The sequence below is a fragment of the Trachypithecus francoisi genome, unplaced genomic scaffold (assembly GCF_009764315.1).
Source record: "Trachypithecus francoisi isolate TF-2019V2 unplaced genomic scaffold, Tfra_2.0 Lachesis_group15, whole genome shotgun sequence".
Classification (NCBI taxonomy): Eukaryota; Metazoa; Chordata; class Mammalia; order Primates; family Cercopithecidae; genus Trachypithecus; species Trachypithecus francoisi.
The window spans coordinates 65,368,350-65,388,179 of NW_022681460.1; the positions used below are offsets into that span (position 1 = coordinate 65,368,350).

Sequence of the window (19,830 nt, forward strand, 5' to 3'; positions counted from 1 at the left end):
GGCATAGAAGGGAGAGATCAGAGCTTGGGGCAGCTGAAGTGGCTGGAATTTGCAGGACACATCACCGAAGAGGGAATTGATAAGTGGAGAGGAGGGGCAGAAGTCTGTGTGGGAGTCTTTGGCCAAGTGGTGCATGCTCACAGTGAGACCTCCTAAGCCTGCCAGAGAACCACTGCTATGGGGTTGAAACAGAGACAGTAGAGGCAGAGCAGTGTTACAGGACACTGGGGGAGGAGAGAGGAGAGATGTTGTTAATACTTTATTAACACCATGAACATCCTAAGGCCATTGCTTAGAAATAAGAGTCATGTCCCAGAGTGAGATCTACCCAGCAAAGCATAAAATGAATCCTTATCAAGATTAGGAGGCGAGACAGAGTTTTGAGGCTACATTTAGAAAGTCACAAGAACTGATCTATCCACAGATTTACCTAATAGAGCATAAAACCAAGCCTTCTAAAGTTCAAGATGGTTAACAGGTGATTGAATTGCCTACTGGAACAAAAATCAACACAGTTCAGAGGAAAATAACAGAATCCAGAGTTTCTACAATGTGTCATCAGTGATAGCCAAGATGCAATAATGAAAAATCTCTGGACAATATGGCGTTTTTGAGAAATGACTGCCAATTCTTTGACACACTTCCCATCGAGAGGTAGAGTCTCTGTCTTTTCCCCTTGACTCTCGTTGGGTGCTATAGTCTGGATGTGTCCCCCAAAATTCACGTGTCAGAAACTTAATCCCCAGTACAACAATGTTGGGATGTGAGGCATTTTGGGAGATGTTTAGTCAGACCACTCAGGCCAGTGGTGTCAGAAAGCCAAGCCACATGTTGGTAGTAAAGCCAGTGGGCCTAGATATCAAATCATCCTAACCCCAGCATCAGACATGCTAGTAAAGGAATGTCCATGTAATTCCATCAAGAATCAAGTCACCACTTTCTGGTCTTTCCAGCCGCGGAACAGAGACAAACAATACTTATTGTGCCCTCTCCAAATATCCTGACCCACAGAATCTATGAGAACCCATAAAATGGTTGTTGTTTTAAACCATTAAGCTTTGGGGTAGTTGTTTTGTTTTGTTTTACAAAGCAAAAATAATCAGTGCAACCTGCAAAGTAGCAGGAAAATGTTACTCAAGGAAAAAAGCAGTCAATAAAAACAAACTCTGAACTAATCCAGATGTTGGATTTAGCAGACAAAGCTTTACTACATACACAGTCATTCATGTCATCTGAAAAGAGAAACAGTTTTATTTCTTTCTCTCCAGTCCTCTCCAGTGTCTGGTCCCTACCCCTTTCCTATCACCTATTCAATCAGAAATACTGTCAGCTCCCAGTATTTTAGAGGTGCCATGGAAACTTAGGTGCTTGGGCATTGAGTATTTCTTTTTTGGCAAAGGGAATGATCTTCAGACTAACCAGAGAGAACAAACACTCGTTAGGGGAGGAATGACCATCAGGGAGTCCTAACTGCTCTCGGTGAGCCCAGGTTTCCTAATCTACATGAATGACAGCCCCAGATACCAATTTGCAAATGAGAGGACTGGACCATTGTTTGTGACCTTTGAGAGATGATGGACATTATCAAAGGTGTCTAGACTAGAGAAATGGGCAAAAGTTATTCCAAACGTCAAGAGGGGAGTATAGTTTATTTTGCAAAGACTATACAAGCATGTCTGCTATCAATCCTGTACAACATTCCAGCAACAGTTTTTGAGGGTCTATTTGGAAAATTCTGAAAAAAGGCAACAATGCTCATCAGAACCTTAAATTGCTTACTAAATTTCCCAGTATATTTTTATTTTTTAAATTGCTGTTATAAATTGGCAAGTATGAGAATACAATAGCCTCAACTCCAAGATTTTCGACAACTTTGCATGATATGTTTGTGGAGAAGATGGAAATATATGGGCTGGATAAGGGCAACTGGGTGGATTAATAATCTAATAATCGCCGGGCACGATGGCTCACACCTGTAATCCCAATACTTTGGGAGGCCGAGGCAGGTGGATCACCTGAGGTCAGGAGTTTGGAACAGCCTGACCAACATGGAGAAACCCTGTCTCTACTAAAAATACAAAATTAGCCAGGCATGGTGGCACATGCCTATAATCCCAGCTTCTCAGGAGGCTGAAGCAGGGGAATCACTTGAATCCGGGAAGCAGAGGTTGCAGTGAGCCAAGATCACGCATTGCACTCCAGTCTGGGCAACAAGAACGAAATTCTGTCTCAAAATAAATAAATAAATAAATAAATGCCTAATAATTGTAGTCAGAGGATTCAAATTAATGAATTGATATCAACATTGGCATAGGTCTTTCATGAAATGTCTCAAGGCTCTTCCCTTAGCCTTCTCATAGTTCATATTTTTCATAGATTTCTTGGATGAAGACATAGAAGGCAGGATCATCAGTTTATGGAGGATACAAAGCCAGGTGAGCAAAAAGTATCTTGAGACAAACAAAAATGGAAACATAACATGGCAAAACTTATGTGATGCAGTAAAAGCAGTTCTAAGATGGATGCTGCTATTGTCTGGATGTGTTCTCTCTAAAATTCAGGTGTTACCAATGTGACAGTGTTAAGAGGTGGGCCTTTAAGAGTTGATTAGGTCATGAGGGCTCCTCCTTCCTTGATAGAATTACTACTCTTATAAAAGAGGTTTCATGTACCATTTGGCTAGCTTGCCCTTCTGCCTTCCACTATGTGAAGATGCAGCAAGAAGGCCCTCACCAGACACTAAATGCCAGTGCCTTGATCTTAAACTTCTCAGTTTCCAGAATTGTGAGAAAATAAATTTATGGTATTTATAAATGACCCAATCTCAGGTATTTTGTTATAGCAGCACAAAACAGACTAAGACAGATGTTTATAGCAACAAATGCCTAGATTAAGAAAAAAGATTCAGAAGAATATTAAGTCTAATAAATAAATAATAAAAAAAGAAAAAAGGAAGATCTCAAATAATGTAACTTTAAACCCCAAGGAAATAGAAAAAAAAAGCAAATTAAGCCCAAAGTCAGCAGAAGGAAGGAAATAATAAAAATTAGAGCAGAAATAAATGAATTTGAGAATAGAAAAACAATAGAAGAGATAAACAAATCTAAGAGTTGGTTTTTTGAAAAGATAAAATTGACAGACCTAGACTAGATTTATGAAAAAAGACAAAGACTCAAATGATTAAAATTATGAATGAAAGAAAGACATTATAATTGATATCACAGAAAGACACAGGATCATAAGAGACTACTATAAACCATTGTGTGCCTACAAATCGGATAACCTAGAATAAATGGATACATTGCTAGAAACATAACCTATCAAGACTGCATCATGAAGAAAGAAAATCAGAATAGACGATTAGTGAGTAAGAAGATTGAATCAACAATCAAAAATCTCCTCACGGAACACTTGGACACAGGAAGGGGAACATCACACACCGGGGCTTGTTGTGGGGTCGGGGGAGGGGGGAAAGATAGCATTAGGAGATATGCCTAATGTAAACGAAGAGTTAATGGATGCAGCACACCAACATGACATATGTATACATATGTAACAAACCTGCACATTGTGCATGTACCCTAGAACTTAAAGTATAAAATAATAATAAAAAAAATCTCCTCACGAAGGAAAGGCCAGAGTCAGATGGCTTCATGTGTAAATTCTGTAAGACATTTAAAGAAGAAATAACATCTATTTTCTCAAACTCTTCCAAAAAAATTGAAGGGGAGGCAGCACTTCCAAACTCCTTTTACAAGGCTAGAATTACTCCCACACCAAAGCCAGATAAGAAGACTATAAGAAAAGAAAATTACAGGCCAATATCCCCAGCGATCATGGATGCAAACATTCTCAACAAAATACCAGCAAACTGAATTCAACAGCACATTAAAAGGATCATACACCATGGTCAAGTGGGATTTATCCCTGGGATGCAAGGATGGTTCAACATGCAAACCAATAAATGTGACATACCATATAAATATAATGAGGGATAAAAATTATACGATCATCTCAACAGACACAGAAAAAGCATTTGACAAAATTTAGCATCCTTTTATAATAAAAACCCTCAACAGGTCGGGCATGGTGGCTCACGCCTGTAATCCCAGCACTTTGGGAGGCCGAGGTGAGCAGATCACGAGGTCAGGAGATCGAGACCATCCTGGCTAACACGGTGAAACCCCGTCTCTACTAAAAATACAAAAAATTAGCCGGGCATGGTGACGGGCACCTGTAGTGCCAGCTACTCAGTAGGCTGAGGCAGGAGATGGCGTGAACCTGAGAGGCGGAGCTTGCAGTGAACCAAGATCGCGCCACTGTACTCCAGCCTGTGCAGCAGAGTGAGACTCCATCTCAAAAAAAAAAAAATTGAAATCAAAAATGAATAAATATGATGGCGAGGATGTGGAGAAATAGGAACTCTTCTACACTGTTGGTGGGAATGTAAATTATTTCAACCACTGTGGAAGACAGTGTGGCTATTCCTCAAGGATCTAGAACCAGTAATATCATTTCATCCAGCAATTCCATTACTGGGTATATACCTAAAGGATCATAAATCATTCTACTATAAAAACACATACACAGGTATGTTTATTGCAGCACTGTTTACAATAGCCAAGACTTGGAACCAACCGGAATGCCCATGAATAATAGACTGGATAAAGAAAACGTGGCACTTATGTGCCAGGCAATACTATGCAGCCATACAAAAGAATAACTTCATGTCCTTTGCAGAGACATGAATGAAGCTGGAAATCATCCTTCTCAGGAAACTAACACAAGAACAGAAAACCGAACACTGAATGTTCTCACTTATAAGTGGGAGTTGACCAATGAGAACACATGGACACAGGGAAGAGAATATCACACACTGGGGCCTGTCAGGGGGTTGGGGGCAAGGGGAGAGAGAGCATTAAGACAAATACCTAATGCACGTGGGGCTTAAAACCTAGATGTCGGGTTGATAAGTGCAGTAAACCACCACGGCAGATGTATACTTATGTAACAAACCTGCACATTCTGCACATGTATCCAAGAACTTAAAGTAAAATGAAAACATAAAAATGAATAAATAAATTGACATGAGGCAAAAAAAAGTGGGTTTAACTGACTCAGGAAAGAGAGAACTCTGCACTATAAACTCTAACCCTGCCCTACAAAAATAAGCTCTAGTAATTTAAAATAATTGTAAGGTGTTTGATCATAGTTTTATAAAAATTACACATGATTCTACAAAAACCCTAACATTAAACTGTGCATAATGGAATTTCAGATGATTTCCACCTTGTTCTTTATATCCTTCTTTTTTGTTCCATTTTGAAGTGACATTTTTTGTTTACCCTCCGGAAGTCATTGTTCCCAGCCATCCCCTTCTGTACCCACCCGCTCCTTTTCCGGGGTCCACCCCAGCCCTTCTCTGGCCTGAAACTGTGGCTTCCTTGGCACTGAAGGCACAAGAACTGCATTCAGCCTCAGGAGAGAAGAGGACAAGGGCAGATAGTGGAGATGCTCTCAGCATTGCAGACTAATTTAACAGCACTCAGTCTCCACTGCAAATGGCTACATTTCTCCACATGTTATCTACAAGCAAGTCAAACTTACCCCTTTCCTGATTGGTTTCTCACTCTTCCCAACTCGTACTTGAAAATACATATTCTTCCACCTAATATTTCTTTCTACTTCTTGTCGTCACAATGTATTCTGATTTATTGTGCCCAGGAAACACTGGCCTCACCATGTCCTAAGTTACCATCTAAAGTGTAGTGAATAAATGGACAACAAAGATGCCCCTGCCCCAATCACTGCCTCTCATTTATTCACTCACAGGGTTAGTACAGCCTCAGAACCAACAGTGAGCTGTGCTGTGGACACTTCTCTCAGGAAAACAGACAAAATCCCTGCTCCAGTGGGGGCAGCAGGTGAACATAATGAGCAGGTGCATTGCATCGGACATAGGAAGGTCCGATGATTCAGGTTGCAGGGAGCAAGGTAGTGGAGAGGAATGATTCAGGTGGCGGGGAGCAAGGTAGTGGAGAGGAATGATTCAGGTGGCGGGGAGCAAGGTAGTGGAAAGGAAGAGTGGGAGGGGAGTCCCCAGGTCCTCAATAGCCTAAACAGGAAGGACTCCTCAGAAAGTAACACGTGTGTCCTGGCTTCATGGAGGTGAGCATTCTCGCAGGAGGCAGAGCCCATGAAATATACTGGAGTGGTCCAGGGAAAATCCAGAAGGTGCCTTTGTAACATTTTCAAGACAACCCTATAACAAAAGAAATACCCAATAATGTATTCATTAAGTAGTCAGGAGCAAATAATACATATTTATGACCTAGCAATTTTATTACCATTGAAGAAAATATTTCACATAAATTGAAAAAGTGGTATGTGCATGTCTTTCTTAAATAACACAAATGTTTACTAATGGACATGAGTACCTACTGGGCACCAACAACTTCTCAAACCTTGGAAGCAGATTGGACACAGCCACCCTCATTTCCTATTTCATACCTATTTTTGCAGGGATTCTTGGTTTTTTTTTTTTTTTTAATCACTGCAACTGTTGGAATCACAGATTGTAAAACTACAATGTCATCTAAAGCAATGGTGCATAGTCAGTCTAATGTTGAAACTGTAAAATACTTTGGACCAGTGCTTCCTGTGGTGTCCAGCAGATGGCACCGCTAATCTTTCAAATATTTCAATAAGCCCAGAGTGTTTGCTCACAGTGAGTTTGTGCCCTGAGCTCCTTGGCACACAGCTTGTGACATCATGATGGATCAGGGGTCAATAAAGAGTTTATTTTAGAGGGTTAGGGCAGTTCCTCCCATCCTGCAGATCAAGATGCCTTGAGGGCAAAGAGCAGAGGGGTGCTCTCTGGTGGCCCAGCAGTTCTGCCCCAGGGGAGAGGTTTCTCTTCTACTACAGCGAAAACCCACAGGACTCTGCTTCATCCCAGAACCGAGGATACCAGGAAGGAAGGTCAGAGTGAGGAACTGTCTGAGTCTTTCAGATCACACAGTGACATCCTGCTTGATGGCTTCAGAAACCCTTCACGAGCTGGGAGACAGTCCCGGAGGTGACAGGTGAGTGGGCAGGATGGGACAGACACAACAACTCTCGAGATGACACCCAGTTTCTCCTGTGTGTTTATGTCTATCTGTGTGTGCACGTGCGTGCATGTGTGTCTGTGTCTGTATTTGTGCATGAACTTGTGTATGTGTGTGTGTCTGTGTGTGTGATATATGTATATGTATGAATGGTGAATTGATTTCCTGGTTGCTTTGCTGTGAAGGGAGACAGGGACCCCAGGACAGGTTCTTGCCCACCTCTCCTTCCCTATCTTCCCTCCAGACATTCCCTCCTCCCTGTGGAAAGAGTCTACCCAGTAACTGAGGGTTCATTACTGCAGACTTCTCACAGCTCCCCAAAGTTCTGTGATATTTCCATCCCCAGGCCTCCTCCTCATGCTTGTCCCTCTGCCGTGTGCCCTGTCTTCTCCCATCTGGCCACACTGTATTCTTCCAATTCCTACAAGAATAATGTGAAATGCCACCTCCCAAAAAGCCTTCATGCAACTCCCCAGGCAGAATGAGTCACCCCCTCTTCTGCCTCTCATACCCCAACCACCTCGAGGACAACACATCAGCAGCAGCCACGTGGGTGTTTGTTTCTGTCCCTGGATTCTAAATTCCTGAAGGACTGGACACATCCATCACCCACATGTAAACCGAGCACCTAGTACAGTGCCTGCCGTATGATAGGGTTTAAGACGCATGGGAGGAATCCAATCATAAGACTACCAAAGGGCTGCTAGAACTCAGAAAGGACTCTGTGTAATTTGGAGGACTGAACAAAGGTCTTCATTTCTGTTCTTTCCAGCACCAACCTCCATGGCTACACTCATCTCTACTCCTTCCCCCTGATAAGATTGGCAGGCCAGGAGAGGGTAGGGGCAGGAGCAGCTACACCTGGTCTCCTCCACCACCCAAGGTGGGGTGCACCCTTGGTGGGACCTGGTGAGCATGAGAGCCCCTGGGCCTAGGGGACCTGTACCCTCCACAGCCCCACAGAGACCAGCAGGAGCTGTTCAGCCACTTGCAGAGACACCCAGAGAGTGCTTCAAGGACTGCATGGAGCTCTGGAGAAGCGGGGAGTTCAGGACCCTCTTTTGTGAGGCGTGAGAAATTTAGGCAGGATTTTGCCTACAAAAGAGGCTGTCACTTTGGCTTATCAATGCTTTCACTTCCTTACAGCTTTCAGATTGGAGTGGGTGCTTTACTTGTTTTTATGGATTATTGTGTCAACCAAAACAAGAGGTTGGAATCACTCTAAAGATTTGAAACGTCTTCGAGATTTGACGAATGCACATTTTAATGCCACATCTACTTCTAGGAAGCTGTGGCTGAATAAAGCATTTTATTACATGGCATTCCCCAAATTACTTATATGGAATTTTAATCTACATAATGTCATACAACCATGTGAAAAGTAAAAACTAAAAAGCAATAACTTTTTGGGCTAGGAGTGGTGGCTCATTCCTGTAATCCCAGAACTTTGGGAGGTCAATGTTGGAGGATCACTTGAGGCTAGGAGTTGGAGGTCAGCCACGGCAAGCAACATGGTGAGACTCTGTCTCTATGGACCATTTTAAAAATTAATCAAGTGTAGTAGCATGTGACTGTAGTAGCTTCTCAGGAGGCTAAGGTAGGAGGATCTCTTGAGCCTGGGTGACAGTATGAGAGCCTGTCTCAAAGAAAACAACAACAACTGCAGCAGAAATAACAAAATTTAACCTCCAATAAACTAAATTGACGGAAGAATTGTGGGACCCAAATGACCAAAGAATGCGATTTTTCACTTTTGATGAATTAAAGGGTCTGCTGAGTGTCAGCATTCCCAGAATGTTTCATCTCAGGAAATACCATTTCCTCTGGTGAATCCACTCCTTAGTCCAGGTCCTCTGAGAAGCAGGTGCCTACATGGGATTCACATGAGGGGATTTCACTGGGAGAAACCCTGGGAGAACCATTCAGCAGGATGCAATTCTGACCCCAAGTGCAGGAGGGAGGGACAGGAGGTTGGGCAGGTGCATCCTACACTACAGTGAATGGTGCTGGGACAACTGGATGCCACATGCAGAAGAATGAGGTGGACCCCTTCCTTACAGCACACACAAAAACTAGCTCTAGATGAGTGGCAGATGTCCACCTAAGACATGAAACAATGAAAGTCTCAGAAGAAAACAGAGCAGTAAATTTTTGTGACCCCGGATTTTGCAGATGCTTCTTAAGTGCTGTACGCTAATAGCACAAATGGCAAAATAAAAGGTAGTTTAATTTCATTTCATGCAAATGTAAACTTTTGTGCTTCAAAAAGGACTCCATTTAGAAGGTTAAAAACTTATAGAATGACAGAAAGCATTTGAAAGTCGTATATCTAATAAGGGACTGGTATCCTGAATATATAAAGAACTCTTGCAACCCAACATTATAAAGCAAAATAACACAATTAAATATACGCAAAGAATTTGAAAAGATGTTTCTCCAAAGTGAGACAGGTGTAATACAGTGTGGCCGCAAAAGAGAAAATTTTAGGCAGCAGTTTCAGATGACTAGCAAAAGGAATCTGTTGAAATATCGGCAGAGGCTGTGGGCTGATAAGACCCTAAAAGACAGAGTACGGACCAAGCTGGCTAAGAATGAGTGGACCCAACATGGCCCTGGGTTTGACCTCGGTTTCACCTAGGACCCTATTATACACTCATTAACATACTAAACACACACCCACCAGCGTCCTGACAATTCTGAGAACACCCATATTTGGTGTAAAACTGGGTGGCATCACAGTTCTGAACAATCTCCACCTTCTTTCAGGAATTTTCATGAATATTCCATCCCTTGGTTAAAGAAACCCAGAAAGGTGGCAGCCCCAAACTCCCTTGCACCTGCCTCTCTCTTGAGTTCCCCTGCACTCCTGTAGAAGGAGGGGAAACTGGTACAGGCTTCCTGAGGGACAGTGTGACAGAGTTCATCAAGAGTCAAAAATATCCAAGTCTGAATTAAGAATATGTATTAAGAATGAATTAAGAATATGTAGAATAGATTCTGGATATCTATTCTACACAGTTAAATTGAGATTCATACAAGCACAGTTTCTGCAGCATTTCGTTGCTGTAAAAGTAACTGACTGGAGACCATCTGGATCTTCAGACACAGACACCGGTTACATTTGTTGTGAGTGTGTACTTTTCCTTTTAGAAAAACTCTCCGCCCTTTCTCTATTTTCCTACTGGTCCTAGAATTTATTTCCCCAGGCGGTGTCAAGAGCCTGACACCTGCTGGGGTCGAGGTCTCATCAGAGTTTGGGGACCACCCATTGCCCACTGGCATCAGAAGAAGAATGCAAATGGCAGTGAACCCAGGAAGAGGTGCTCAGTGTCCACAGCCCTCAGGGCAATACCAACAGCACCCACAAGGGGACTCCTCACCCCGCTGGAATGCATGACCCTAAACACTGTGAGGGTGGATGGGTGGGGCCTGCGTTCCTTACAGAGCAGGGAGCAGGAGACGGAGAGTTGGTGTAGTGTAGGGTCTGTGTGTGTGTCATCCTCTTCCCATTTTCCTGGCGGAGGTTTCTCTTTGTTCTCTGGCCCTACCTGTTTCCTTCCTCACCCTTTCTCTGGTTCTCCCATTCTTCATTTCTAACCATCCCAAGGTTTTCTCTGCCTCACGACGTCTTTGCTCCGGGCTCCCAGCCCAGTGGAGAAACCAGGGGCCCTGGACCGCGAGAGGCAGGGTCGGGGAGACGACAATGGGAAGCTCCTGTTGGACCCTGGGCACTCAGGATCTAGCGCGCCACGGGCGCCCTCCCGCAGCAGCCCCAATGCAAGGAGGATGGGGGTCCTCACGGCAGCCACACTGTCGGATTCCCAGGGATCCGAGCGGGACGGGGACGTCTCCACACTGAGCCGGTGGCAAAGTCGCCACGAGGATGAAGGAGGAACCTCGTGCTCTTCACCCCACCAGGTCCCGCATTTCCTGTCTCCTCCTGCCACGGTTCCTTGCCGCGAAGGCGAGTCCTCCCAGGTCTTCCAAAAGCCGTTTTGTTCGGAGGCCCGGGAACATCGACCAGCAGCGTGGCACCCTCTCAGTGGTCTCCACCGGGCAGGACCCGGGTCCGGAGCTCGGGCGGAGCGGGCGTCCTGGGAGGAGCGCGCAGAACCCGGAGAGGACGCAGCAGAGTCAAAACTGAAACTCCCTGTGCGAACTTTCTCCGAAAGTCACCTGTGGTTGAAATCAGAAATCACCTATAATATACTCCCTGTGACAACACCTTTGGGTAAATATCTAGAACCAGTGCCTCGTCACTGCAGCAGAACCTCACGCCGCTGCCCAGGTTCCGTGTCCCCAAACCCTTGTGGCCCCCAACAGATCTGGGGAACCCACCCTGTGACCGTCGCTGGGACTCCCGGCCCCACTCTTCCTTACTACTTCACCTCCACATTTTCATGTGTTTCAGAATTGAAACCATGAAAAGTCATGTGTGAAAGGCTCCCCGCCCCTGCCTGCGTCCACTCTCATTGGCCACACGCCTGTGAGGAAAGTTTATTGGATTCTTCTCATCTTTCCAGGGAGTCTTTATGCCATTTCAAACGAATATAAATACATATTCTTAATTCAGACTTGGATATTTTTGAGTCTTGATGAACACTGTCACACTGTCCCTCAGGAAGCCTGTACCAGTTTCCCCTCCTTCTACAGTGGATGTTTCACCCTCCTCTGCCCAAGCTGGGCCTTCACAATCACAGACAAGAGTGTCACCAGCATTGCCATTCCGTGACATGAGACGCTTTAAAGGTGCATTACTCTGCACAGCAATTCTGTATCTGGAAATCTGTTCTACACAATTGAATTGAGATTCATACAAGCACAGTTTCTGCAACATTTTGTTTCTGTAAAAGTAACGGGCTGGAGACCATCTGGATCTTCATGCATAGACACTGGTTACATTTGATGTGATGCAGTCATTCTATGTAATGTCGTGCAGAGATAAAAAGGAAAATAATCTGTATGTGTGGGTATTGGAAGATCTTCAACGTGTGTTATTTTGAGATTGAGTCTGCGTTCAATAGAGTGCCTGTGGGCTTATATTTGTTTTAAAAACCAGAATTGGCCGGGTGCGGTGACTCAAGCCTGTAATCCCAGCACTTTGGGAGGCCGAGACGGGCGGATCACGAGGTCAGGAGATCGAGACCATCCTGGCTAACACAGTGAAACCCTGTCTCTACTAAAAAATGCAAAAAATTAGCCGGGGGCAGTGGTGGGCACCTGTAGTCCCAGCTACTCGGGAGGCTGAGGCAGGAGAATGGCGTAAAAACCCAGGAGGCGGAGCTTGCAGCGAGCTGAGATGCGGCCACTGCACTCCAGCCTAGGCGACAGAGCAAGACTCCGTCTCAAAAAAAAATAAAAAATAAAAACCAGAATTAATACATAAACAAATCTCTACTGTTAGTAAGGAAAGCAGTATTTCCATAACTTATTGCTAGTCTGTTTATCCGTTTTAGGAAAAATCAATATACTTGAAAAGCCATGGTGGCAGGAATTGGTCATCACTGGCCCAGATTCTACACTGCCCTACAGCTGATCCCAACTGAGGTTGCCAGAGGAACAGGATGTGGAATGTAGTCACGTTTCAGAAAGAAACCTAGTCAGACTGGACCAGGGGTCTTGCCCTGACCTCTGCCTCTTCACCCAACTCCCACCTGGTCAGCCAGTGACCCTGGAGGGGCTGGGATGATGCTGGGAGAGCAGTGAAGATGGGGAGCTAGTGGTGGGAGCATGGTGAACATGGAGAACTCAGACCCCACACCATCTGGGGAGGAGCTGCGTGTCATGCTGGGAGCACTGGGAAGGCAGGGAGCCTGGACACAGCACTCACTGCTCCTCCCATCTGGGACAGGATTGGGGTGGGTGATGAGAAAAGTTTCCCGAGTAACACAGTTCCCAATCCTGGCAGAATGACTCGCCCCAGTTGCACTACAGCCAAGACCCACTTGGCCCCTGGACCAGTCTAACACAAGGCATGGTAAATTCAGGATTGCATACTACTAAGGCATCTGCCAGGGCATAGGAAACAGTAACTAGAGGACAGCTTAGCAAGTGGCTCAGACTACCTGGCCCCACACTCTCCAATACTGAGTGGGGAGGAAGCCTTGAGCCCAGGAGGTTGAGGATTTGGTGAATTATGATCGTGCCACTGCACTCCAGACTGGTGACAGAGCATGACTGTCACACACATGCTCACACACACAAATTGTGTGAGCAATTGTCACACAGAGAGATCCGGATGCACTCACTGTGGACCCAGGTCTCAGGGAGCAGGAGGGTGTTCTGTATTGTGGGAAGATGGGGGACACACATGGGAGGGGGTATTTGCGCCCAGCTTTGAAGGATGGCTGACCCTTGGCCCAGGGGGAACAGGCCAGTGGAATGCGCTGACAGTGGGGAACCACTAGGAACTTTCTCTAGAACCTGCTCTGCTGAGCCCCCTGAGCCATCCCTGGACCTAGGCAAGGGAGGCTGCTGAACTGGGAGCTCAGGGCCCATCTCTCTGAGGAGCTTTCTAAATCAGCAAGTGTGTCACAGGTTGAGATTTTAGGGACGAGGTCCTCAATGCTGTCCTCGATTTCAATGAGTAGACTCTTCTGACCAATCTGCATTGGGCAGAGCAGGAGCAAGACATAAATATTTAAGATAATTTTTAAAGCTGTTTAATTTTGGTAAAAACATGGAAGATAAAATTTACCATCTTGACCTATTGTTTAGTGTACAATATGTTGTTTTAAACCTCTGAAACCCTGCCTGCTGTTCCTGTAATAAAACCTAGCCCGGAGGAGGCGCGGTGGCTCACGCCTGTAATCCCAGCACTTTGGGAGGTCCAGTGGATCACCTGAGGTCAGGAGTTTGAGACCAGACTGGCCAACACAGTGAAACCCCATCTCTACCAAAAATACAAACAATTCCGGGCATGGTGGAGGATGCCTGTAATCCCACCTACTCCGGAAACTGAGGCCAGAGAATCCCTTGAATGGGGAGGCGGCGGTTGCGGTGATCCAAGATCAGGCCACTGGACTCCAGCCTGGGCAACAAGAGCGAAACTCGGTCTCTAAATAAATAAGCAAATAAGAAAACCTAGCCCGGACTGTAATCACGTCCACTGGGAACTGGGGAAGTAGTGGAAGGGACGCGCTCAGGCCTGTGGCTGCGCCCAGAGCATGGTGAGCCAAGGACCCCGTGGCGCAAGCAGGAGGGAGAGTGTCGCGGGCCCAGGCGGGGACAGGGAGACGCCGCCCCCGCTGAATATTCCCTCTGCAAGTTTCGTCACCTTCAATAAAAAATGCTGTGATGATTAAATGAATCTGTCGTGGAAGGAACCGTGTCCTGGCAGGGGCCGGGCCGACACCCAGACACCAACCCGAAGGGGGCTGGGGCAAAGGGGAGGGACACCCGGCAAGAGGAGGGACACCCGGAAAGGGGAGGGACACTGGCAGGACAGACAATCGTATTTCTAACCTCTGTAACGGCGGGAAACGTGGGTGGAGCGCCCCATATATAAGCCGACTTTTCAACCTTGAGGTGATTCATCTTCCAGGCTCCCCTTCCATCAAGTCTCTCGTCCCCAGCGCTCTGGTTCCCCAATGGCAGCTGCCGCCACTACCAAGATCCTTCTGTGCCTCCCGCTTCTGCTCCTGCTGCCGCGCTGGTCCCAGACTGGGCGAGAGGGTTAGTGGATGGAGCCTAAGCGGGGCGGGGGCCAAACCTGGGGGGCAGCGGGTTTCAGAGGAGGGGAGGCTTCTGGAAGGATGGGGGAGATCTCTCCGAACTGAGCCCCCGTTCAGTTCCGGTCGGCGGCTCCTTCCTGCCTGGTCCACTCCCTGAGGCTGCTTCTTGCCAGGGGAGAGGCTAAAAGGAGCGGGGTGGAAAGGAGGCTGACAGGAGGGTGGAGGGGCCAGAGGGCTGCAGAGAGCGAGGTGGGGCGGGGATCCCTGGTGCAGTCTGGCAGTCCCATCCGCCCTCGGGAAGGAAAAGCCAGAGCCCCGGGAACCCGAGGTGGGGACAGGACAGGGGTGAAGCAGGGTTCCACAGGGACACAGGCCTGCTCTGCTCTCACCGGCTCTCCACCATAGGAACCCTCCAGCACCCCCAGGGCTCCCTGCCCTTGAATGTTTCCCTGCACTTTCCTGCAGACATTCACCTGCACCCAGGGGCTCAGCAGACACCTCCACCCCTCCCCTCACCATCCACTGCCACCACCCAGGTCATATCCTCTTACTCCCCACTTCAGCCCAGCTGGTCACACTAGAGGTCTCCCCATCCATGAAGGGGCCCTCACCTCCTACACCATGTGGCACCTTCTGCCTCTTGCCTGAGGACACATCCCAGCAAACACACCCCAAGCTCCCCTCAGAACCTGTGCAGGGGGAATGGGAAGCACCATTCCCTCCAGGAGACCCGGGGAACTCTGGTGAGTAGAGGCGCCCACTTCTGCCCTTGGGTCCCAGACTCACCTGTTCTTCCTACTGGGGGGCCAGCGTCATAGAGAACAGTCACTGTGTAGACAGGGGTCAGTAAAGCCTTTTTAGAAAGGGAGGAAGGATGCCCTGTGATCTTTGCAGGCCTTAGGTCCCGATCTCTGTGTCCAGTCCTGTCCCTTTGTAGAGCAACAGCAGGCAATGGCAACCTGCAAATGAGGGGCGACCAGATTTGAACCCTGTCCTAGGTTGCTGATCCCAGATGAGGGGATTACAGTGTCCCAGTGAATAGTGCCCCATCCCCTAGGGTGTCATCTACAAGTAACGTCTTGGGGGCCAGTTGGAGAGCGGTCCTACCTTACCTGTGCTTCTGGGTGGTGTGGATGTGATGGGAGTGGGAGTCCCATCGTTGGGGGCTTACTCTCCCTCCTTTGCTGCTGAGTGGCATCTACAGTCCATGGGGACCATCAGGGACCTTCCCTGAAGCGTCAGGTGTGATCTGAGGGTGAGAGGGTGCAGCCACGTGGTGTCCTGGGGATCGGGGCCAACTGCTTGTGCAGTTTCTTGGTTCCCAGTGGCACTGCTCCTGCCCATCACAGGAGAACCACCTGTGTCTTCTCACTGCCGTGCCTATCTTCCTAATGACCTAGAGGGTGAGAAGCTCACTAGTAATGGGCAGCTCTGGGGCTGGATGGTCACTGTCCTTCCATGGCCAAAGGTCCCATCTTTGCCAAGGCGCAGTACTCTACAGAAGCAACTGTTTAATGTTGAGATTTCCTTGCTGTGAGTGGCATTGCCTTGCCTCTGAACATTCACACGGAGTCTACATTGTGATTTTCCAATTCGACATTGTAAGCACATGTATCTCTAGGATCTTAGGGGGTGTTGGGTCATTGGGCACTTAAGGCATGTCCAGCCTCACTCATCATTCATGGATTGTCTATGGCTGCTTTTGAGCTACAACAGCAGAGTTGAGTAGTTAAAATGGAGAATATATTCCCTGCACACCTTTACATGTTTACAAAATTGCCCTTCACAGCAAACTCTAGTTGCCATAAATATCTTTGTAGAAGGTCACAAGGACTCATTGTACTTGTTGCCGGGTTAAAGGGTCCTTCCTCACTAGAAACTGGTGTCTTCTTCTAGTCATGGGTTCAGGGTCTGAGAAGTGGCTTCATTCTGCAAATTGGGCAAAGCCGCCTTGTTCTTGAAGGACTGGCTACTTTCAGCCTCCTGGTCATCCATCATTTGTTTTATCTGTTTCTTGTAATTATTTAAATCCAGCAGTATCCGGGTTGGGTTTCCATTTCTTTTGGACCTTGGACCCCTTTGTTCTATGAGCCATGGGCATAACTTTGTATAACTGAGGTTCCCAGCTGGCATTGTGACTTCTCTAATCATTTCCATCATTGCACCCTCCTTGCTCCTGACAGTTGACAGCCTCCACCTGGAATCTGTAATTTCAGAATTTTTCATCCCATTACTACTGGGAGCCCATTTCTGGAACAGCATCTCCTACTCCCAAACCTGGTCTTCAGCAATAGGCATCCCTAAGCTTCATTCCATTCTGGTGCCTTCTCATGGGGCCTTCTTTATATGCCAGGTAAACAGGAGTCCTCCAGGTTTCCCATGAGCACAGTGGATGGAAATTGTTCTGGATTTTCACACTCAGACCCCTCTGGCATGGGCACTTCTCTGATCCTGTGATCCCTCCCTCTACTACCTGCCTTAGATATTCAGATTTTCTATTTCTTGCTGCATGGACCATCCTTTTTTCCAAGGTTTCAGGAAAGCATCCTCATAGCAGATGCACGCCATCACCAGGGGCTTTGCCAACATGTTAAATCTTGTGACCATGATAATTAATTCTTCTTTATCCAACTGGTTTCCATCCTCAGTCCATCCTACCATGCACCAGCACCCTCAGGGGCAGCCCCCACACCCTCTCCCACCTCCCACAGTCCACATGGGCTGCTGCTGAAGATCCTCTGCCAACCAGGCCCTTCCTCCACTAGCAGTCCTGGCACCCCTCTAGCAAGGTCATGTGTTGACCAATGTGGGCAGAGGGGCAGTGGGACATGTCTGGGGACATGTGATTTCTCAGCAGGCAGAAACCTCCTCCTCCTCCTCCTTGTCCTCATGCAAGGGGCAAGCACTCGCCTTAAACTTGTGGACACCACAGTTCTGGAGGGGGCACTCCTATCTGGGCCAGCCCAGCCTGCCAGAGGCATCCTCTTATTGTCACAGTGTGGAGGAGGGTTAACTAGGGGTCTTTCTCTCCCCACCCACCCCTCACCTGCCTTTCTCCACAGACCCTCACTCTCTTTGCTATGACATCACCATCATCCCTAAGTTCAGACCTGGACCACAGTGGTGTGCGGTTCAAGGCCAGGTGGATAAAAAGACTTTTCTTCACTATGACTGTGGCAACAAGACAGTCACACCCGTCAGTCCCCTGGGGAAGAAACTAAATGTCACAAAGGCCTGGAAAGCACATAACCCAGTACTGAGACAGGTGGTGGACATGCTCACAGAGCATGACATTGACATTCAGCTGGAGAATTACACACCCAGGGGTAAGTTTCAGATGGCCCAGGACAGGAGGGAGCAGATACAGTGGTAGGTTAGAGGCATTTATAGTTTTCACGTAAAAATACAAATGGGGGCTGGGCGTGGTGGCTCATGCCTGTAATCCCAGCACTTTGGGAGGCCGAGGGCCGATCACAAGGTCAGGAATTCGAGACCAGCCTGACCAACATGGTGAAACATTGTCTCTACTAAAAATGCAAAAATTAGCTAGGTGTGGTGGTGCACACCTGTAATCCCAGCTACTTGGGAGACTGAGGCAGGAGGATCCCTTGAACCCAGGAGGCAGAGACTGCAGAAAGCCAAGGTGGTGCCATTGCACTCCAACCTGGGCAACAGAGTAAGACTTTATCTCGAAGGAAAAAAAAAGGCTGGGCGTGGTGGCTCAAGCCTGTAATCTCAGCATTTTGGGAGGCCAAGGCAGATGGATCACAAGGTCAGGAGATCGAGACCATCCTGGTTAACATGGTGAAAACCCATCTGTACTAAAAATACAAAAAATTAGCTGGGCATGGTGGCGGGCGCCTGTAGTCCCAGCTATTTGGGAGGCTGAGGCAGGAAAATGGTGTGAACCCGGGAGGCGGAGCTTGCAGTGATTGTGCCACTGAACTCCATCCAGCCTGGGTGACAGAACAAGACTCCGTCTCAAAAAAAAAGAAAAAAGAAAAAAAGATAGGAGGGTCATCTCACCCCTCAAGAGGTCTAGAGGCAAGGCCAAGATGTGGCAGAGAGAGTAAGGCCAGGAAATTGTAAGGGGAACAGGATGTGGGTATAAAATTTGTCAAGACCAGAGCTGATCTCTCTCTGACGGGGGCAGAACCCCTCACCCTGCAGGCCAGGATGTCTTGTGAACAGAAAGCCGAAGGACACAGCAGTGGATCTTGGCAGTTCAGTTTCGATGGACAGGTCTTCCTCCTCTTGACTCAGAGAACAGAATGTGGAAAATGGTTCATCCTGGAGCTAGAAAGATGAAAGAAAAGTGGGAGAATGACAAGGATGTGACCATGTCCTTCCGTTACATCTCAATGGGAGACTGCACAAGATGGCTTGGGGACTTCCTGATGGACATGGACAGCACCCTGGAGCCAAGTGCAGGAGGTAACAGCTGTAAAAGAAACCGGGATCTGGAATGAGATCAGAAACGGTGATCTCAAGAAACTAGTTCTTGAGTTCAGTTTCAGTCATCCCAGTGTATATGTTTATGTTAAAATGACCCCCTCATGGGGCGCTCCTCCTGGGGGTGCTGGCGTGCCTGTGCTCTCCTGTCCTCCTCTCCCTTCTCCCTCCTGACTCCTATTCCTCATTGCATTTGCTTCTGCTCCGCACACTGTGGATTTCTCACCAGCCTTGAAACTGCAGGTGTCACTGTGTTTTCAGACATTTCTCCTTAGTGTTTCCTCTTTTATAATCACATTTCCTTTCCTTTCCCTCGTCTGCTGGAAATCCATCAAAACCACCTCCAACGCCAGCCCAGAGACCCTCCCCTCCGCAACTCTGGAGCATCACCTCCTCTTCCACCACAGCAGGAGTGTGGGTGTGCTGTCACCTTGCTTCCCTCAGCAGCTGTGTGAGCTCCCTGAGGACAAGGGACACTCCCTCTCCCTTCCTAACCCAGGACCTGTCACACCGGCTGCCCCACACCAGGGGGGAGGGAAAAAAACTTTTGCCTTCTGGGATGACCTAGGGTGGCAGGAACTGAGGAGGTGTCTCCT

At 47.4% G+C, this 19,830-nt stretch overlaps 1 pseudogene; it reads left to right on the forward strand.

The window, feature by feature from the left end:
• Positions 1-14,597: 14,597 nt before the first annotated feature.
• Positions 14,598-19,266, forward strand: LOC117097387 (annotated as a pseudogene).
• Positions 19,267-19,830: the final 564 nt, after the last annotated feature.